Genomic DNA, 23,420 nt, shown 5'->3' with positions numbered 1-23,420 from the left:
GGCAGATATGATAAGTGTTACTCCGAGGAGAGAGTTCTGTGTTTCTTGGCCATGTTTCTTCTGACCTGACATGTGCCAGTGAGGTTACCAAATCTAATATTCCCTCATCATATGACAGGCATCAGCATTGACTTGAAACAAATGGTTACTAGCTGAATGTAGTTCTTGACAACTTTTGATTTAATAAGTGAAAAACCTTTTTTCATTCATTGTAGTAACACAGAAGATGAACTCTTTTTTTTTTTTCTTTTTCTTTTTTTTTTCTTCTATTTTTCCTTTTTCTCTTTTGGTGTCCATTGGGGTTTTATGTAAGTCATTGCAATTTAGTATTAATTAATATCCACTTATAGCAAAGTGTTGACAATAACTTTCCAGAACTGTGAATATGACATTTAGCAGCATCATTTAACAGAGCAAGAGGAGCTTTCCAAACTACAGATGAAAGTAAATTAACTGTGATATAAATGTTTATAACTTTAGTCACTTACTGAGTGGCTAAGGAAGCTTTTGTTACGGCTAGAGATTTCCACATGGATGACATGAGATACTTCCTCTCCAGTTACCTTGCCAGACATTATGTTTTGCCTAAAGTATTTCTGTTTAAAAGGCTCATTATTTTAGTTTTCACAGTTGGAACTAAAATTCTGTGCACCAGGGCCAGTGTGCTCTAGCAGATTCTCTGTTTATTTAAAATATTTTATCAACTGGCTACTGCTTTAATTCATAGCCGATACTGAAGGGATCCAAAGCAAAACGCTTGGGAATACTGGAGATGATACTCATCCAGCAAGTATCTACCACCACTGGTCCTTGTGGTCATTTACTAAGTCAAAAATGTGACTGTAACTGCTGTAGTACCCTTAATTTACTTACCAAATGGCTGAATCCTCATCATGTATTTATTTTTTAGTATACTCACAGAGAAGCTTATGGCCTGATTGCTGAAGAATCTCTTGAAATAGTATTTGCCTGAGCTATGAAGATCCTCCAAGGAGTTCATTCTTTAGAAAAGAGATTCAATCCTTTTTATTGACTGAGGGACTGGTCTTTTCCTAACACATTCCAGGGAGGGGAACATGCTTCAGACATTTGTCTTTTTCCACCCGCATCAGTATTTGAAGTGGTATGAGGCAATAATTGCTCTGTTAAGGCATTCCCTGATGTCTGTAAACAAGAGAAGAGTCCACAGTTACACTAAGTGATTCAGTGGGAAACTGCCAACACTTGTTTGATGAAATCCGTAAGGTCATTGGTAAGGCAATGTATAACTTAGTGTACAGATGAACAGTCATGAGCTTCAGGCTGGAAAGTAGATCACATGTATTCTTGCATCTTTCAGTACAGGTGTTAGCTAAGAAAGTAATTAAATTAATCTCCTATTTATTTCATTCTAGGTAACAAAATGTGGACTGTTATATTTACAAAATGACAAGGAGGTGAACTCTAAAATTTCTACTTTGATTTAAGAAGAGCATATGTATGATATGGCTGTGTTTATGATGATGTCCTGTAACAAGCAAGATTTGTCTTTTCATCATCACCAGGGCCCTTCCCTTCCCTTCCCTTCCCTTCCCTTCCCTTCCCTTCCCTTCCCTTCCCTTCCCTTCCCTTCCCTTCCCTTCCCTTCCCTTCCCTTCCCTTCCCTTCCCTTCCCTTCCCTTCCCTTCCCTTCCCTTCCCTTCCCTTCCCTTCCCTTCCCTTCCCTTCCCTTCCCTTCCCTTCCCTTCCCTTCCCTTCCCTTCCCTTCCCTTCCCTTCCCTTCCCTTCCCTTCCCTTCCCTTCCCTTCCCTTCCCTTCCCTTCCCTTCCCTTCCCTTCCCTTCCCTTCCCTTCCCTTCCCTTCCCTTCCCTTCCCTTCCCCTGTTTCCCATTAGAAAAAAAGTTTCCAATATAGGTTAGAAAAAAATCAGCTATAAGAGACACATTTATAAGGTAGCCTTTTCTGCAGCCCTTCTCCAGTCAACCAGTACCCACTCCACTCTGCGTGGAGAAGGGAGCATGACAGAAGTGTGTCAGGTACTTCAGTTCTTCCAGTGCATTGCAGAGTTAATTAGCTCTTTTCCATGAATTGCCTGTTTGTCTAGGGGTAAGAAAATGACCCCTTATCAGGAACTCATGGCTCTTTAACAGTGGAATGTGCAGATCGACTGCAACTTGGGATTTATCTGGCGATTCTGCTTCCATGGAATGTTTCTTTTCTGCCCATAAAGCTGTCCCTCCCTCCCCACACCCTGGAATCCCTCCACTTGGTAAATGGCTGTGGAGTCCCCTGAGTTTGTGATTTACTGCGTTTTTTGGAAACAGGAAGGCTAAAGTTATTTGCAAGTATAAAATTGTATTCATGTCAGAGTTAGGAAATGATTTTTATTTTTCCTTCTCAGCTACTTTTTTTTTTTTTTCTGGTTTTATTTTCCTCTGTTTTATGCACAGATTTTTGTAGGCATGCTGTTATAGACAAAATGCCTTCAGAACATATTTGATGAAAATCAAATTGCAAATTCTATGCTATGTAATTTTCATATCAAATGAAAATCACAACCCTCTAGCTCCCTTTCCATCCAGGTAAACCTCACAGAATGCCTGATCTCCATGCCTGTCATTCTCTAGACTTGGTTATTGGGGTATCAGTGGCACGAAAAGAATTTTATCACACAATAGCAGATCTTTATATCTCTGGGGATATCTTTTAATGAGTCTGTTCTGGTGATTGTTAGGCATAAACCTCATATGCAGAATGCTTCACCAATGATTAATTTGACTCTCTTCCTTTGAACGTTTGTTTGCTTTACAGAGACAATGCCTGGTAGACAAATATTTCCATCATTTGGTTATATCAGATGTGTTATCAGAACTATTCAGGTATCATTGAATAATCATGGAAAAGAATGCTGAAGGATTTAAGACAAGTTGCTGTGGAAATAAGAAAAAAAGATGAAGCATGTATGATAGAATAAGTAAAAGCCTTTATAATGTATAAAATATTTTTTATCACTAGGAGAAGTGAAGTTCTGAGTTATTATTAGGAGTGGAAGCCATTCTTGAACCTGTCCTCACATCTTTTTCTCTTTCCCTTTTTCTTTTTGTTACATCCCGCTTGAAGAAATGTGTGAATGCATTGCATTGGTCATGTGTAATGCACATTACTTATTGCATTTGCAAGTTATGTCTGTGTGCTGCTGTTCAACAGCAAGGGCAGTTGTCCAGTGTGCCTGCACGATCCTAGCAGTTCTATATGAGCAAATGAGAGATTTCACATTAGTTAGAAACTGACATTGGAAATGCTGTCCTTACCTATTTCATTTTTTCTGATCAGTATCTGTAAAGGCATGCACACATGCAGTGATCATGGCTTATCTAAGACCTCATCATTGCATGCTGTTCCTTAGTTTGTGCTGGTTTGTTCTGCCCATGTCCTTAGTGGTATTCTTACAAGGGGTGTCAAACATCCATCCATCTAGTAATGTCCCAAAGCTACATCCAAAAGCTGAATATTTCATCATTTCATTAATGCTTTCTACCTACTGCCTATGCCAGATTTTTACAAGACAGAATAAGGCATGACAATGACATGTTTGGCATTTGGTATGTCAGATCTACAACTTGTACAAGATAAGAATTATTTAGTATGTGTGCCATGAGGTTGAGGCTTCTGGGGATCTGCAGCCCCCCATGTGTTTGTTGTGGAGTTGATCTCTGCATGCACAGTAAATCTGGTGTTCCCTGGGAACTCCCGGCTCGCCCCGTATGCACTGAAGGCTGATGCGTCTGTGTGCAGGGGCTGTATCCTGAATCTCTGCTGCATAGCCAGCAATCCCAAACAAGTACAACAAATTCTGCCTAGACAGAATTTCTCAACATAAAAAGGAAAGAGACAGGAGAACTGTGTGACATGGTAGCACTTGTACTCAAAAGAGCTACCCACCTCATTGCGTCTCTGCTGTTATGGGTCATTGTGCATCCCTCCTGTGGGTGAAGGCTGTGTCTGTACTTGGGCCTGCATAACCTCGTGTAGTGCTATCAGCATCAGCGGGGTGTGTTGTTTTAATTCTGCTCCTGATTTGGCCCCATTCCCTGGCTTTTTATTAATGATTGCTTTTTTTTTTTTTTTTTTTTTTTTTTTTTTTAATGTATTTTTTTTCTAACAGTCACAGAGTGGTAAATGATAATAATAGATTACTGCATGGATGGGTGTATCAGCATATGTTTGGGGGGGGATGTGAGAGACTGAACTGTGGGACGACCTCCCTGACATTCTCCAAAGCCTTTTTTTCTTTTCCCAGGCTTTTCTGGAGGGCGCTTGTCGGGGGGTGGAGGGATGTTCATTAGGTATGCCAGGGAAAAGATCTCATATATTTGCTTGCAGATCCTTATAGCCTTCATGGAGAAGGATGCATGGTTCCCATAAATATGTGATAATAATCATTTGGAGTGTGAATGTTAATTTGTGTAATGGGTTCCCAAAATATGGGCCATGTGCCTGCTGAGTATGTTTTATTTTAAAATAAATGTGCATACATAATACACACACAGACACATGCTTCCTGCATATTCATCCATAATTAAAAAATCTAAAATTATAATTTGTTTTTGAAGGAGACAAAGCAGGAGCTCCCACAGTACACTAGTAACCGTTGAGCGGGAGCCCAGCCGTCACGATGGTTTTGTTAGCCCTGCCGGAGATCACAGTCCCACACGGACAGCTGCAGCTACAAAGCACCCCAGTGACCTAGATTCAGCTGTAGATTACTGTCTGCTTTGGCCTGTGCCTCCCAGAGCTGCACCAGGAGTCTGATTTTGTTGCACAAGCTAACTTGCTTACTGCTCTGACCCATTTTACCATAGCAACCTGGTTTGCTGTACTAGAGGCTAGAAAAAGCACGCAGGCAACTTTTTAAGGATTCCAAGATTAAGTTCTCTCTCTGCTCTTTTTTTCTTCTCCCCCCCCACCCCCAGCCCTATGCCCTGAATGTGCTTAGCAGACATGATGAAGATGAACTGACAGTTTCCAACAGCACTGGAAGCCAGGAAAAGATTTAGGCAAGGTACTACTTATGCGCTTCTAATATATTGTTTATCATAATATGTGTTTTTGACTTATTATTCAATTCTTGGCAAAATTAGCTAGATGTTTCTCTTGCCCAAATGTCTTATTGCTGATTTCATTTCGTCCATCCCCATCCACTGTCCTCAATAACATGACCATTACCTTTTCATAAGTATATTTCATTATGTCCTCTTGTTTTTGATTTTCTGATAATCATGCATAAATACAATTAGATGTTGAGGAATCAAACTGTTCTCACTGTAGTTTGTTAGTTGTTGTCTCTATATTTGTATGCTTACATGTGTGTGTATGTTAGAAACAGGATAAAGTAGTTCTTTTCATACGTTAATTTAGTCTTTGTAGACATGATTCTGACTGGGAAGAAAAGTAAAAGATAATCCAAAACACTAAGGATTATCATAGTGAAATATTAGAAAATAAAACGTTGATTATTTTTTAGGACTTTGTATCTTTTTTTTATGTGCTTAATGTTGTTGAAGGAACCCTTCATATTTGTTAAACTTTGAGATGTACACATAATCATATGCAAAACCAAAGAAAATTTCAGGAAAGTCACAAAGAAAGACATTTTAAAAAAGAAATTAGCTCTTCTTTCCATGTCTCATATATTTCTGAGATATTCTTAAAACACCTGAGCACTTTTGCTAGTCAGCCAAAGTAAATTTTCTCAGCACCTCCCAAACCCAGCTGTGACTGCTCATGGGTGCTGGGAGAGGCACAGTCAGGCTTCAAGACTGGCAGGGATCAAAGGTGTCTTTTATTTTCCAAAATATTCTGGGAATCTGTTTTGCAACTCACAGAGAGAGTCCCAGATATTTACAGGTCACCACACTTTTGAATTTGCTGGTGGCAGTGCTGCTCCAGGTGAATGGTTTGTTTTAGGCTCATTTTTGTTTTAGACAGCTCCTGGTTGTGTTGGTTCATTTATTTTTAGCTTCTAGAACCAGTAAGCAGGTTCTTATTTTGCTAATCAGTGCTGGTATTGTATAAGGCTTAAGCTGCATATCTCTCCCAGCTGGATAGTAAAACAAGGTACAGAAGTGGTACTCTGTAAGACTCTCAAAAAATAGTGCCTAAATGCTTCTGATATAATTGAGAAGTGCATCTCTCTACATTCCTCTTTCAAAAGGACTGTCCTTATCTGCAGGAACGTAGATGTTTGAGCTGTTTGAGTTGAGTGCCCTTTCAAACATTTCAGCTCTCCTACAAGGAGGTTTCTTATTCAGCCCATGACCAACACCTTAAACTGCATCTGAAGCTGGTGGTCAGAGCAAGCCATCTGATACCTCTTGTGAAAGCACCACTAAGCATATGGACAGAAGAACAAATCAGCACAAATTAAGGAACAGTGTGCATTTGCAAGGTCATAGATACACCATGAACACTTCTTGTGTGCCTGCCTTTAATACTAACTGAATGGGAATCCATCCATCAGTCCTGTGAATGCAGCTCTCCTTGCCAATGTATTGCAAAGTCATATCTGGGCTTACCTCAGGGTAGAGTATTGCCCCATATCTTCAGAATGTAATGAGACCTTGAATCCTATGTAAATGCTTTTCCTAAGATGTTTCAAAATGTAATTGCAAGCAGATCATACATGAGCAATCCAATCTGGAGAGTGGAGAGAGACAAAGATGAAAGCAACCGTGGTCTATTAAATTCATGAAGTTGCAGACTTCATGAAAGATTAAAAATAAATAAATAAATCATAAATAATAGAATCATAGAATATCCTGAGTTGGAAGAAACCCACAAGGATCATCAAGTCCAACTCCTGGCTCCACACAGGTCTATCCAAAAATTCAGACCATGTGACTAAGTGCGCAGTTCAAATGCTTCTTAAACTATGACAGACTTGGTGCAGTGACTACATGTATGTTCCTGGGAAGACTGTTCCAGTGCACGACAACCCTCTCGGTGAAGAACATTTTCCTGATATCCAGCCTGACCCCCCCCATTGCAGCTTGACACCATTTCCTTGGGTCCTATTACTGGCCACTAAAGAGAATAGATTGGTGCCTGCCCTTCCACTGCACCTCATGAGGAAATCACTGCTATCATTTAACCCTCAAAAATGACCCAAGCCCTCAGATTGTACATTTTTTTTTTTTTTGACAATTCCTCCCTAAAGAAAGTTACAACTTATTTTGAAAGAAACTATGATAACTACTTCTTCCTCAACTCAGATAACTACTTCTTCAACTCAACACCTGGGTATTTGCTATAATTTCCATTCATTGGACTGAAAGTTTTCACTAGTCCTTATCTAGAGGATATACATGTAGATCTGGCTTTTGGCTCAGATAAATCTGATGTTTGCCAGGGCTAGGAGACTGCTTTTTGTGGACAGCAGTCCTATCATAGAATAATAGAAAAATTAAGGTTGGAAAAGACCTTCAATATCATCTGATCCAATGATCACCCTATTATCAATGTCACCCACCAAACCATGTCCCTAAACACCATGTCCAACCTTTCCTTGAACTCCCCCAGGTACAGTGACTCGACCACTTCCCTGGACAACCTGTTCCAATGCCTGATCACTCTTTCTGAGAAGAAATGACTCCTAATTATTTTAATTGTTGAAGAGTAGTGCTCTTTGTTCAATTATTTGATTCAATTCCTGAAGAGTAGGGGCATGACATTTCTATTTTTCCACTCACCAGGGACATCGCCCAAATGCCAGGACTTTTCAGCTGTGATGGAGAGAGGCTTGGCTACTACATCAGCCAGTTCCCTCAGGACCCTGGGATTCATGTCATCAGGTCCCATAGACTTGTACCTTTTTAAATTCATCAGGTGGTCTTGAACCTGCTCTTCATATATATTGGGTGGGACTTTGATCCCCCAGCTTCCATCTATGGGTTCAGGGAAATTGAAGACTTGGGAAGCCCATCTACCAGTGCAGACAGAGGCAAAGAAGTTGTTGAGTACCTCAGCCTTCTCTATCTCCGTCATTGCCAATTACCCAGATATAGAAACTCACTCCTAATATAGGAAATTAGCCACCTATAATTGGTTACACACTGCTATTTTCACCCCTCAGTCTATTTTCACAAATGTTAAAGGTGCATGGTGGCCCTTGGGGACTCCTCCTGTCACCCCAGCTCAGCAGCCCAAAGGAAGCTGGGTCTTCTCTTGTGCTCTTCCTCGAGGCTCTGTGTAGAAGGGCTGCGACCTCTTACACAAGGGCTGGGGGGTGGGAAAGAAGCACTCACACAATCCCTAAGAATCAGCAACAGAGTTCTTTATTGCCAGGACATCTTGCAGGTGAACCTGCTGTATGTCCATTGTGTTTGGCGACTCCAAGCTAATGCTTGGGATGCAGCCTGTGTGACATGTAGGGAGCTTGCCGGGCACTGCTGCAACACTATTGGTGGGCTCGGATGTCAGAGAGTGAAGACATGCCAGTGTAGCTGCAGGTCTGATCTGGCCGAGGTGGATCCACTTCCATTGGTTCCTCCACATCTGCTGGTGGATCCACCTCCATGGGCCCCACAATGTTTGGCAGAAGGACAAGCCACTCCTTGCCTGGGACTGTCCAAATAGATACCTTCCAACTGGAATGTTTGCAGGCCAAACCAGGGGCTTGTCCACTTCCACCCCTAGGTCCCATGCCACTGTCTGGCTGATTCCCATTTGTGGGTTTGATGCTGCTGTCTGGTTTACGGCCACGGCTGGGTCCCACACTGTGTTCCAGACTATGGGCAGGTGTCTGCTCCCTGTGGCTGTCTGCCTGATGCTCCTGCCTTCGCCCCATGCTGCCGTTGTGCCACTGGGAAGGACCAGGCACCCTGTCACTGTGTGGCTGAGGGGGCGGCCTGTTCCCCACGTCGTTGCGGTGCCAGTGGTACCACCTGTAAGTGTCTGTGGGCTGTGTGCCAGAGGTACCTCGGGCACTGGTGTCAGTTGTGCTACCCCTCTGCCCATGACACTTCTTTTCATTAGGTGCCTTCATTCTCAGTGTTTCCTTGGACTGCATTGCTGTCCTCTCACACCGAGGAGGCCTGCCTCTCGCCTTACTGCTTCTGGACTTCTTCCTGCCACACAAGCACGCTTTCAGAGTGCTTTGAAGCTCAGAGAATGGTGGGCCAGCTGCAGGGGTCCTGTTTTTTAGGGCCTGGAGCAAAGGCGGGGCAGTGGTGGCCACTGTGACCACAGCAAGCCTCTGTGATGGAGTGGCCCACACGTGGCCAAAGGCAGCTGTGTTGGGAGCAGCCTGGAAGATGACCTCACGTGGAAGAAAGAGGAAGGTTGGGGAGGCTGAGGGCCCCTTTTCTGAGGCTGGCTCCCCCAGGCCATTTGGCTTGCCAGAGAGAAAGGCTGCCCTTCGGCCACAGGGACTGCCCTCCACCTCCCATCCTGTGTCCCGGGTTTATTTTTAACACCATTTTTTAGGTAATTAAAATTAATTTTTGGAAAAGAACGGAGTCAAGGTGCATCTTCAGCCCTAGTTCCCACGTGCACTTTGTCCTCTGAGTAAAGAATTTCTTCCTCACATTACATCTAATCTAAATCTCCCTTCCATTTGTTCAAAGCCATTGTTCCTTGTTCCATCGCTACACTCCCTGAGAGTCCCTCTCCAGCTTTCTTTTAGGCCAATTTTATGGGTTAGGTTAGGTGGCAAAACTGCAGGACCTTGCAAATTGCAGCCTTACCTACCTTATTCCACATATTCTACACGATGCTTTCCAGCTCAGGTTCTAGCCTCTTATCAGTGTAACATAGAATCATAGAATCATTCAGGTTGGAAAAGACCTCCAAGATTATCTGGCTCAACCACCCCCCTACTGCCAATGTCACCCACTAAACCATTTCCCTAAGCACCATGTCCAACCTTTCCTTTCCAGGGACAGTGTCTACCATGATCCCCAATACCTTTTCTGCAAACATCACTTCCACCCACCTGGCTTCCAGCATCTACTAGTACAGGAGATTTCTCTTCTCCAGGTACTGGTCTCAGTATTTGCTTTTGCTGAACTGCGTGATGTTCCTATCAGCTCATTTCTCCAGCCTGACATATTGAGATTATTTAATTTCCATAATGATTAAAATTTATTATTGCTGAAGAGTCACTGCAAAACACATGAATTGCTTAACATGATTTAAAGCTTTCTCTTAAGTACAAAGAGATGTCTTAAATGGGCTTATAATATTTTACTGTTATTATATAAGATACATGAACATGAAGGCAGGTATCATCAGTCTTAAAGACTTATTCTGAAGAATTAATTTAAGTCTTTAAGAATTTGATCTCCAGAAGTACAAAATACTCTCACCTCCAAAAATGGTAATAAGGATAGCTAATTCCTTGCTAGATAAGGCTAGGGCTAGCTTTGTAACTCAAGGTCACACAGGCTATATGCATTCAGATGTCTGGACCAGCTCTACATCTTACTCCTCTCCCATGTCCTTTGTCAGACCTTGCTGTGCATAGTCCTGCCAGAAGAATATACTACTCACTTTTGAGGAAAGCAAATCTATCTTTTCATTAGTGGAACAAACCTCCAAGGGGAAAGCCCCATGCAACCCTAACCTTAACTAAGCATGTGTGAAGTCAGATTGTGACAGGGCTTCAACAGAAATGGAAAAGAGGTTCATAGCTGACAGTCACTACTACATTAATGGTAATGTAATACTAAATTTTCCTTTCTGCTTTGGATCAACCTAACCTACATGGTAAACAGAGTCAACAAGAAAGTAATCAATAATGCTTAAGGCATGAAAATCGCAAAGACAGATTGATTCTCTCTCAAAGATTTCAGAGACCATAAAGCCTTACATTTATACTGATTAATTCTGTTTTATAAAGATTGCACCAGAGTGTCATTTTTTCTGGGCTTCCTAAAGTATTTCAAAAGCCATCGTGTGTAAAGAGAGATTATTTTTCACATTTCCACTGCCATATGTTGTTCAGTTATTTCATGGACTGTGTAGGATTCATTAACCAGTCTTGTGGATGGAATCACTGTAGTGAACTGATCATTTCTGTATTGCTGCCTGGGGCCATGATGTTCTTAATCATAGTCACTATTTGATTTTTTTCAAGATGAAGAACCACCAAAAGCGTAGTCCAACAAATGTGTGTTTTGAAGAAAGAAAGAGTATATAACCCAAGCATTATTTCATTGGTCAATGGCACCAAAGGCTTTGTCACTGTGCAGGAAACTGAGGTTGGTATAATTTGCAGAAATATTACAAAAAGACTGAAAATCAAAAACAATACCTTTTTTTTTTAATTATTATTATTTTCTCTGAAAACTGAACTGAGCCTCTTTTTCTGACTATCTATTGAGGGGTTAAGTTATAAACTGTAGATGCTAATTTCTGAATGCTAATTTAAACCTTCTCACACACCGTAGACAATTGCTGCAATCTAAATTCCCCAGTACACACCACCTTTGATTTGGTGGTCTTTTAACTAAGCTTCCCCATTCCTGTTCATCTCTAGAAGTAAATGGGTTTAACCTACTATTTTTGCATTTCTTTACTTATTATCCCAAGCACACTGCCAAAGTACCTAGAGGCTCTAGGTAATGCCAAGAACATACAAATGAAGTTTTCCATTTCTTTGTCATATGCTGGTGAAGAATAGATGGTTCTTTTGGCCTTTTCTAAACACATAGTTACAATTTGGTAAACATTAACTGGATACAAAGTGCAGATGATTTAGTTAATTAAAAAAAATGAAGAAAAGACTATAGAACTGTGGAAAGAGATGGCAACAAGAAATGGAGGATATGACAAGCAGAAATAAATGAAGCTGGCGCAAGAGTACTAGAAAGAGAAAGGTGGGAGGGGATGGAAACACAGGCCTCAAGAGCATGAGGAGTAGGCTCCTCAGCTGGGAAAAAATGAAGCCAGAGTTGGAAAACACCACTAGTGTCCAGTGCCTATGAAGATGTGCAGCTGCTTCTGCTTTGGCTGAATCTTTTATGCAGCTGTTGGCTCTGCCTAGGAATGCCTTCTGCCTCTGAGGCCATATGATACACATCTATATTGGAAAGAGATAGAGCACTAGCAGGACTTTATTTCCATACCAAATTGTGTTGTCACATTGAATGAATATATATATGAATAATAATTTTAAATAAGTATGATTATATTTCAGTTTAATTAATTAAAGATTCCCTGCTTTTTTTTATTCATGTCCACTGTCTCCAGCTTCATCTGAATCTTCTCACTTTTCCCAAAAGTTCTTCCACAGTAGGTATGACTATAATCAGTCAGGTACATTTAAAAACGCACAGTAAGAATAGTTTCCTTGTCTAATATTCATCCTCCAAAGGCCCAGGAGAAAATAAAAATAAATAAAAATAAAAATCAAGGTCATTTGCAAAAGCAGTGCATCTGGACAGGTGCTATAAGATTATTCATTTTAGTGCACCAGGAATTAGTTCTTGGGACCTGGCTGGTGCTTCCAGCTGGAGAGAAAGCAGTGGAAAAAGGAGTGAAGATGGGACAGTGCCTTGAAGCACAGTATTTTCTTTTGTTGCTGCTCCTGAGAGGGTGTGAGAGATGGTGATTTTCCCCACTCTCCCTGCTTGCAGTTTCTCTGCTCTTCCTCATCTCTGTAATACTGACAATAATAAGAGTGATTCTGCTTTTGCTTAGAAGAGTGTGTGCAGACACTCCAGAAATTTTTGGATTAAATTTCAATGAAACATTCCTGTTTTAAAGTCTCTCTGTTCTTTCTGTCATAGCTGCAGCATCAGCACCTGGCCTGATGCATCCCACTGGATAAGAGAAAGATGGACTGGCTTTTTAAAGGCAAAGATGGGGTATGTATAAGACGAGGAAAGAAGAATGGAAGCACCAAAACAGCCTTTGTGGAGTGGAATGAAAAAGAAGCAAAGATTTTTTTTTTTTTCCTGGGGTCAAGGTAGAGTTGATGGAGAAAATGCAAATGAATTTAACCATTCATGCATCTCTTCTCATTAATTAATCCCTTATGGGGTGCATACTTTTCCAGACACAACAGGACTATCTGTCTGTACTGCTGTACTGAATACCTGTGAAAAATGAGACATGACATCCCATTAGAAAGAAGATTCCCATTCTCCCAGAGTTGTACCAGATTATTCATAAAGTTGTAAGCTACCAACATAACCGGCTTTACACTTTACCTTTTGTGTTACAGGAAGTTATCTCTGGGCAAACAAATGCTTCTGATTTTATAGGTGAAGGATATGATGCTATTTAAAGCTTTCCAGAACTTGTGCATGTGACCCTTGTATGTTAAATTTTATACAGAAACAACAAAGATGTAGAAATTTTTCACATTTAATAGTTCTGTGCATGTAGTATAAAAAGTAGTCTGGTCAAATAAGACCAATATTGGAGGCTTTAGACCCGTGTAAATCAGATGGAGCTGTGTTAACTACACAGTCAATAAAAATTCAGTCTGATACCTACAGTCCTGTTCAATGCTTTCTAGTAGAAGAAATACTTAGAGAAAAAGTAAGGTATTAAAATGTGGCAGAAATACATAAACGAAGCAATGCAAATTGTTTTCATCTGCCTATGGTAGAAGATGCCAATGCTTTAAGTTAGTATTACTTAACTGCCATGGGCATCCATCAGGATACCTTTAGACTATCTAAACTCAAGTATATAAAGCCGTGGTGCTTGAAAGTAATGAAGGTTTTCATTAATAAGTAGATATTCAGTCTTCATTAAGGCTTATGATGACATTAGCAAGCATGCAATCTTGTTGGGACAGATCTGTAGAATGAACAGAATGGACAGAATTCTGACTGCCAGTGTCTGCACCATACATTTTTCCAGTGGGGATTACTTTGAATTAGCTATTTTCTGGTCCTATGGATCAATTTAATTTATAGTATAGAAAGCAAGAGGAATTCCTGAAGAACACCTTTTGTCTTAGGTTCATCCATAAGCAAATCTGGTTTAGATGTTCTGCAACTGCTCAGTGCAAACCAAGGCATTCATTGTAAGTAAGGATGCACAAGCAGAGTCTTTTTAAAAAACACTGGCATGCTTTTTTAGGTGCATCCTGTTTTACTGGGCATTAGAAAATCTGTTTTGTGACACAAGAATCCAAGAAGTTCAGTTTTTTAAATTATTCTTAAAGCTCAAGTAAGAAAGCTCCATCCCTCTGTAGGTGTAATGAAGCTGTCATGCATACAGAACATGTAAGACGAGCTCCAAATAACAGTATTGTTGGTTACATGGTCTTGGATTATCAATTTTTAATTTGTAGTTTGAAGTGACTAGGCATACCTTCCAGAGCTGAAGATGTGCCATGCTCTGCATAATCTGGTCTCATTTACAATACTCTAGTATGTTCTTCATCATAATTATTCTGAGGTTAGAGGTCTGGTCTCTAGAGATGACTGCAGTTTAATTATGTTTGGTTACCAGCGAGTCACCTTCTGAAATTCATTTCAGCACAGAAAGCAGTATAAAGATATTATTTTATTTTTCCACTTCATTAAAAGAAATCTTAAAATAATTTAGGTTTGATGGATCTCAGAAGGCCATCTGGACTAGCCCCTGTTCAAAGCAGGGATAACTTCAAGTCTGCTTCATAATCATAAATCTTCTTTCAGTAGTTTAAGGAAATCTTTTCCCACTTCCTTTCTGAGTGGATGCCTACCATCACATCCCTCACCTCTGGTCATAATTTATAATCTCTCATTCTGTCCCTCAGCTTGTCCACAGTGCATCTCCATACAGGGAAGCTGCTCCTTTGTGTAGAGTGAACCCTTCCTTATTTCACTTGTTTCTCCTTCCTGAGGACATGTGTAGTCACAGGACCACTCCAATCATGCGAGCTATTCCACCATGTCTCTGTGATCCCATTGAGGTAATGGCTCTGCTGAGGTAAGAGCCATTTATTTTCATCCTCAGAGCCACATGCCCACTCTTGGCATACGTGAGAGCCTCAACAGTCTCTCTACCATATCTCACACCTTGCTTTCTAAAAGTAATGAACTTTCCAAGACAGCAAATCTGCACCTGCAGTTGGAGAAAGAGCTTTCTTCCTCTTATTGAGTCCATAAGCTTCCAAAATTCATTATCATTGAGTCTCACATCTCCACTGCCTCTAGCCTGACTGTCCCCTCTTCTGTGAAATGAAGAATGTATCATCTTACCCCTACAATGTTTTAGCAAAGAACCTGTTGTTCTCCTGTTCATCCTGCCTTGCACTGTATAAGCTGGCCACCTCCATTCTTAGATCTTTCATCAGATATCTAGGCAATTTGACCAAAAAACACCTTCCACTGACGAGGCAACTTTCTAGAACAGCCTGTAAAAGCAGCCTAAAGCATCCTATTAAAGGCCATATGACATTAGAACAACTGATGCTGAAGGAAATGCAAATTATAAGCAAAATATGATATTTAAAAATATCATTGTATCTGTGAGAGGATAATTTAAATTGTTTTGTATTTTATACAGACCTTTATGCAGTTCAAGCCTAGATGTAGAAATAATTTCTGTTTGAATAAGGATTTTAAAGACAAGAAAAAAAGTCAAACGCAGGAACAGTCTTTGAGATAATAACCCTCGGTGTAAAATGTTGACTTTTCAGATATTTTCTCTGTGGTTCCTGGCTTTCACAGCATTGTTTTAAGTTTCTTGTCTTCATGTCTCCAGCTGTATACTACTGTAAGCACTATCGAAGGTACTTGGATACTTGGAGGTTGTCAAGGGTCTCTGACTTTGAGTGTTGGCTCTGCAAGCACTCATCACGCCAAGTTTCTTTTCTTTTCTTTTCTTTTCTTTTCTTTTCTTTTCTTTTCTTTTCTTTTCTTTTCTTTTCTTTTCTTTTCTTTTCTTTTCTTTTCTTTTCTTTTCTTTTCTTTTCTTTTCTTTTCTTTTCTTTTCTTTTCTTTTCTTTTCTTTTCTTTTCTTTTCTTTTCTTTTCTTTTCTTTTCTTTTTCTTTTCTTTTCTTTTCTTTTCTTTTCTTTTCTTTTCTTTTCTTTTCTTTTCTTTTCTTTTCTTTTCTTTTCTTTTCTTTTCTTTTCTTTTCTTTTCTTTTCTTTTCTTTTCTTTTCTTTTCTTTTCTTTCCTTTTCCTCTCTTCCCTTCCCCTCTCTTCCCTTCCCCTCCCTTCCCTTCCCTTCCCTTCCCTTCCCTTCCCTTCCCTTCCCTTCCCTTCCCTTCCCTTCCCTTCCCTTCCCTTCCCTTCCCTTCCCTTCCCTTCCCTTCCCTTCCCTTCCCTTCCCTTCCCTTCCCTTCCCTTCCCTTCCCTTCCCTTCCCTTCCCTTCCCTTCCCTTCCCTTCCCTTCCCTTCCCTTCCCTTCCCTTCCCTTCCCTTCCCTTCCCTTCCCTTCCCTTCCCTTCCCTTCCCTTCCCTTCCCTTCCCTTCCCTTCCCTTCCCTTCCCTTCCCTTCCCTTCCCTTCCCTTCCCTTCCCTTCCCTTCCCTTCCCTTCCCTTCCCTTCTATCAGGCAAGATATTGTCAGTAGAGAAGGAAAAAAAACACATACCTACCCTACCAGCCAATGATCATCACAAACCACAAAATTATCATATATACTTAACTGGAATATAATGTAGTTTTTTTCTCTATTCTTAGCCAGAAAATAAAAGCCTTTTATTTATTTATTTATTTTAAGTGGAGCTTTATTAAATTTTAGTAAAGAAGATTATGTATTGTGAATGCCACTCTGAAGTTTTTTTTTTTTTTTTTCCCCAGGGAAGATGAATACATACTGAATATGAAAAGTATACATTTTATCAAATAGCTGTTTACAAGAGTCACTCTGTCAAAAAAGAGAGACTTCTCTTAATATTCTTTTCCTTGTAAGTTTCATCACCTTTTTGTGTGAAGAAAGAAGGAAAGAGAGTGCAAAAGTTTTCTTACAATATCTCTGAGGAAGGGAGCATGTCACATCCATTCTATTTGTACATGACACTATTGTATATGCTCAAAACAACTGGTAGGGCCGTGGGGATCCATTACTTGTTTCTTATGAAAAATATTGACCTTCCTGAAGTTAATATACTTCACTGGATTCTAAATTCTCTCATTTACATGATGCAGTGAGGTAACTGTATTATGTTCCTTAAATATTGTTCACATCATGTCTGGTCTTCAAAAGCTGAGAATCAAAAACATATTTTCTTTACATCCTTTAACACTGAATTAAACAGGGAAACTGCAGGAGTTCTTCCTGTATCTCTATGAAGTGAAGTATGATTTCTGCTGCATAAGATAGCATCTACATAAATGGGGTTGGGTGTCCATATGATTTTTATTTTTTTTTGTGGTCTCAGCTTTACTAATTATCACTGACTCTATTTACACAAAAGCAGTTCTGTAAGAAGGAGAATTTTTATTTTATTTTATTTTATTTTATTTTATTTTATTTTATTTTATTTTATTTTATTTTATTTTATTTTATTTATTTATTTATTTATTTATTTTTATTTACTTGAAGCTAGATTATTTTTGTATACTTACCAAAACAAGCATAATAAACTTCTTAAACAAAATCAAACATACTAAAACAATCTACATAACAAATTAGACAAAACAAAACAAAACAAAACAAAAAAAACAAGTACGGATATGCAACAATTAAAACTACTTTGGTGGGTAAATAGCCTATGATGGTTTTGGCTGTCAGGAGGAGGATGCACTTAGGAGTTTATGTAGTTAAGAGAGAAATAATAATCAAGTCATCTTTAAAGAGAAAGACATGGGGAGAGTTAAAGACAACCTCTGCCTCAGAAGCAGTTTCACTTCCAGAGTTTTTTTCTTTTACATGAAAATTGAAAACTGCTCATGGCTTTAGCAACAGGCTTTTGGGGGTTTTGTGTGAGCCTTTTCATATGATAATTGGTAGATTCTATGGCAACCATTGAAAACGAAGGCCTGAAAACAAAAGCTGCAGCAGAAGAGTATCAGTACATATTCACTGTGTCTGCAGGAATAACGGCAGAGACTCTCTTCAGAAAGGTATCTGATGGCAGCCTGTCAATGGCAGGGGTTTGTTTTAAGTCAGGCAGAGTTAACTCAGGCTGTAATTAATGCCGGATTTTATTACTCTGATTTTCACTCTATGATTTTTTATTTATTTTATTTTTTATTTTTTTTTCCCCCACAAAACCACATCTAGAGCAGACGTTCAGGTAATGAGTGGTTAATACTGGTCTGATCGTACTTGGGAGTGAACAACTGAAGTGGGAGACCGAAAAGAACAAGTTTAGAGCCAAATGCTGTCTTTCCTCAAGACTAGCTGCAGTCTTAAAAGAGACTTCACATGTAAGTTGTGCAAGCAGGATTTGACCTATAAGGGGCTGCAGTCATGTGAAATCAATGCTCAATTACAGATTAAAGGTATGTATCCATTGATCTAAAACAACAGTGTCATCTGAGCAAATGCAGTTATGAAATATCAAGCCCAGTTGTTTGCAGAACAGCAAATTACAGTTTTTGAGATTGCATGTTTCCCACAAAGGTAGACAGAATTAGCAAATCATGTAGCATCATGTAACATGATGTTGACAGCCATGAAATACTCTGTAGGACAGACTAGCAAAAGCATTGCTGTTATTGACTGTGGGAAGAATATATGTTCGAATCAAGCTTGGCCTTGTAAGAAAACAAGCAAGCAAACAAAACCAACAAAAATCTATGAAGTGAGAAGTGATACAAAGTACAAAACAAACTGAAGAGGAAATAAAAAGATACCTCTTCATATCTGCTTTGTGATGTCACTATTTCTGTACTATTTAGTCTAGAAACCATTAAAATGCAGTGACACACAAAACTGGCAATTGTGGGTGGTCTTGCTATTCTTATTTCGAAAGTTTTGGTTTTCCCATGCCCATATCACAAGCTTTAAACAAATTAGTTTACATAAACCTCAAAAAAAAAAATCATACCAGAGGGGGAAAAAAAATCCGCTAATGAACATGGTGATACTTTCTCTGTTTGAAGTAATACTGGGACTTTATTACCATAGGTTGTCAAAAGAATGTTGTATTATAAGAACAGCACTACAAAAACAAACAAAGAAAAAACAACAAAAGTATAAACAACAATCCCCACCCACCAACTTCATCACTTTTCTATTATTAATAACAGTAATAAGATGCAGAATGGTATGTCAGTTGTTGAAAATTATTAGTCTAGATAATTTTCCTAAGGCACTTGTTTTACAGAGCACAGGTTAACCATTGTATTTATAAATAAATGAAGAAAACCTCAATGAATGAGTACCCAGCTCCTAAATCAAAACCAGGGTAGGATTAAGTTCAGATTCATTGACAATTGCTTTTGAAAACTTCAGATCTGCTTACACAGAATCCAGGTGAAAAGAGAAAAAAAGAATTGAAAAAGAAGGTTGAAATTATCAAGAAGAGTGCTGTGAATAACAAGGTTCCATTATCAAAGAAGGATGATTCACACTGCAGGTTTATTTCTCAAATTAACTAGTTTATTTTAATATTTCTTCTCATACTAGTATGATTGTAAGCTTTCACACAAGTCACATGAATAGCTGTGAACATAGACTTTTCTCCTCTTGTATGTGGGATTGTGTCTTTGCTGTTCTGGATACAGGTTCTTTCCAGTCTGCTAGCCCTTTGTGGAATGGTGATCACAGAATTCTATAAAATAACAGGGCTCAGGGTTCCCACGACTCAGGCTTCTACATATGCCTCAACAACTAGAGCTCACCTCTCCCGTATCCTTTCCATTCAAGATCTCTTGAATGGTCTGCGATGGAGTTGAAGTAAACAGGTCCATTTTGTAAAGGTTCCAGAATAAATTTGAATTTTATTTTTATTTTAACATGAAGAATATGTAAATGCATTTAAACCACAAAAACTTCCCAAACTTCCCTGGGTCACGTTCCTGATTACTCTCTAGCTTTCCTCAAACTAAAGGAAACTTTAGCTGTCCAATCATCCTCTTTCTGTGTTGGCTTTCTTTACACTGAATTATCTCCCTCTTCCTGACCCCTCTCTTCTAGTCCCTCTGAAACCTCTTATTAATGACTGTGGAGAAACTTTTCTTCCCTTCAAACTCACCTTTTCTTTTATAAAGTCATTCCTGACTAGCTTCATCATAGGAGTCAAACTCTGTTCTTCTTCCTCTAAGATCTTTTACTTAATTACATCTTCCTAACTTTAGACTTAATAATAAAGCAAACAAACAAAAATGACAGCCTGTATTTTATTTGCAGAGATTCTCCACTGAATGGATGGACATCAGAGAGTCTCAGTCCACTCATGTTAATGCTCACATAGGTGTAAACATTTCCTCTGTCAATTCTAGTGAAGATTATTTCAGTAGAGAGGTGAGGAATGGGGTTGCAGAACGGGCCTTGGGAAGTATCATTGTATTTTGCTGCTAAAAAATCCCATGTCAAACTGAATTCTCAAGCTGAACATAGTCAAAATCATTACTTAAGGTAAATTATGTTCTGACCTATCCTTTTTATGGCAAAATATAATCAGCAAAGGAACTCTGTTTGAAACCTGGCACAGCAGAAAGGTGAGCTAAACAGTGTACTGTACTGTATAGCTAAGCTAACGTTCTTAGCTGTTTTTTTTAGTTATCCTGTTTATCTTCTCTACTCATTTAATTTCTCCTCTTTTTAGCTGTTCCATTCCCTCTTTTATTCTGGTTTGGATACCAAGGTGAGAGGTGTTGCTGAAAGACTAATTTGGATCTTTTCACAGTACAGTTGCTGTATTGGTGATGACTAAAGGGACTTCTGAGTTCTGCAGTCACAGAATACAAGAATGGTTGAAGTTAAAAGAGACCACTGGAGGTCATCTGGTCCAACCTCCCCTGCTTAAGCAGGGACACCTAGGGCAATCAGTTAGACTAAATTTCTGAAGAATTTACAGAATTCATTATAAAATAATTTCACTAAAAGGAATCTGGAGGGAAAAAAAAAAATATTTGAGACTGATCATTTACTTTAATATATCTATATATATAATTTTATTTTTCCTTCAAAAAAGTCATGGTTTGAACTTCAGATTGTGGAAATTCCACTTTTTCTCGCTTCCTTTTCTCATGTTGTTTAGTGGATTTCCCCAAATACACTTCTGAAATACAAAAGCAGAAGTGATGAGTGGGGATTTGTGATGAATTCTGACATAAATATGAAGGAAAATAGTTTGCCATTTATTTACTAAGAAAGATGAACTATTGTCTATTCCTCTGTGTGTAATTCCCTGTGGTGGTTTTCAGCCTTCTGGGCAGATGAACTCCACTACAACTGCTCTTTCACTCCCGTCCTCAAAGGAAGAGTGGGAGAAAATACCAGGTAAAAGGACTCAAGGGCTGAGGTAAGGACAAGGAGATCACTCACTGATTATTGTCATGGGAAAACCAGATTCAGCGTCAGGAGATAAATATAATTTATTGCTTATTAGTAACAGGCTAGAGCAGTGAGAAACTAAAACCAAAATACATAGCCCCCCTCCCCCCATCCACCTTATTGAATGTCCTCCCCCCAAGAGGTGCAGGGGAATGGGGAATGGGGGCTGCAGTCAGTCACTAACACTTAATCTCCGCCACTCCTTCTCTGTCACTCTGTGCCCCTGCTCCACGTGGCTCTCCATGGGCCGCACCTTCCTCCAGGCCACATCCACCTGCTCCACCGGGGGCTCCTTCACGGGCTGCAGCGTGGAGATCTGCTCCATGTGGGACTCATGGGCGGCAGGGGGACAGCCTGCTCCACCAGGGGCCTCTCCACAGGTGCAGGGAAACTTCTGCTGTGTGCCTGAAGCACCTCCTGCCCTCCTTCTGCACTGACCTTGGGGTCTGTGGGGCTGCTTCTCTCATTTTCTCATTCCTTTCTCCCAGATAATGTTGTACATCGTCTTTTACTTTCTTAAATGTACTTTCACAGAGGTACAACCAGCTTCACTTGCTTTGCTCAGATCTGGCCAGCAGTGGGGGGTCCCTTTTGGAGCCAGCTGGAGCAGGCTCTTATCTGACATTGGGCAGTGTCTGTCATCTCCTCAAAGAGGCCACCCCTGCAGACCTTTTGCTACCAAAACCTTACCCTGTAAACCCAAATATATTCCCCTACAGGTTTGAACTTAAACTGCTAATTTACAGATTTCATAGAAGGTTGTTGTTCCTCTGTCAGTAACAGCAGATATAAGCATGGTCATGTCACCAAAGATTTTTTCATCCCAGACTTGTTCTTTATTCCTTGCGAGTAGTTTACATTTCTGTCGAGTTAAAGAGACCTTATGAAACAATATGGCCTTGATATAATTTTCATGTAAGTGTGATAGATATGTTTAAATAGCTCATGCCAAATCTGGTCATTAGTAACTGAATATGAATATAAAGGTCTTAGGTATCTACTATCATTGGGGATGCTCAAGACTGTAGAATATTATGTTCTTCTTTGCTTCTATTTCTTTGTCCCAAAGCATACGGCTTTCCTGTAAGATGTGTGCCACTTCTGGTAACTCATCTTTGAAATAACATAGCATGTCTCAGACGGAACTAGATTACTATTATTTTTATACCTTCTATTGAAATAGATCAAAGAATGTTAGAGAACTTTCCTAGACACTGAGACCCCATCCTCTGTACTGCTAAAAACTTGTCATAGGCATGGAACGGCTCATACCTGCTACCATCCCCTAAATAAAACTTGTGCTAGATTTGGCATTTAGAAATAGATGAAAACAATTTCAATAAGCATTTGGATGTTGACGATATATTTTGGTGGGTAAATATGTTTTACACAATGGATGCACATTCCATATTTGCTATTTCATCTCAGTGCTAGGGAATGGTCCTTTGCTCTTTTACTCTACTAGTATAGACATTTCCAAAGCCTACTAATGTAAAGCCAATCAGAAATACTTTGGACAAGTTTGACCCAGCTGACACTGGACAGTGATTTGTATCATGTGGTTATGGTACTTTTGATGTGGTATGACGACTTCCAAAGCCAAAATGACTCTGTGATTGAAGGATATCCAAACTAAGTTAAGAGCATATTTCTCCACCCAGAGTGGACATGTTTTTAGCATTACAAAACAGCAAGCATATCCAAGGTGGGCAAATTGTGCTGATTCAGCTAAGCTGACATAGGTATAGATTTAGTGGAACCAGTACCACTGCAGTATGCAAACACTTCCATTTTGATTGTAACATATGCTATTTTCACTTAACGGAGGTGAAATTCTTACTGCCTTCACTCAGCTAATTTTTATTTTTATTTTTTAAAGTGATTTCCTACTGAACATTGTTATATATTTATATCATGCATATGAATTCTTCTCTACAGGTTTACTAAGGACTGAAACTAGGCAAAGTGACTGCTGGCTTTCCTTGTTCTATTTTAAAGGTAGCTTGCATGCATACACATCTTTAATTCATACCGTAGATAC

At 39.5% G+C, this 23,420-nt stretch overlaps 1 long non-coding RNA gene across 1 annotated transcript; it reads left to right on the top strand.

Annotated features, from left to right (window-relative positions):
- Window positions 1–4,903: 4,903 nt before the first annotated feature.
- LOC311435076 lies at window positions 4,904–13,428 on the top strand. The gene is made up of 3 exons (XR_014691911.1): window positions 4,904–5,041; window positions 11,114–11,237; window positions 12,768–13,428. It is a non-coding gene; the product is annotated as an uncharacterized lncRNA (long non-coding RNA).
- Window positions 13,429–23,420: the final 9,992 nt, after the last annotated feature.

The sequence above is a fragment of the Aythya ferina genome (genome assembly GCF_964211825.1).
Source record: "Aythya ferina genome assembly, chromosome: 3".
NCBI classification, from domain to species: domain Eukaryota; kingdom Metazoa; phylum Chordata; class Aves; order Anseriformes; family Anatidae; genus Aythya; species Aythya ferina.
This window is presented reverse-complemented; position numbering and strand designations above follow the sequence as displayed.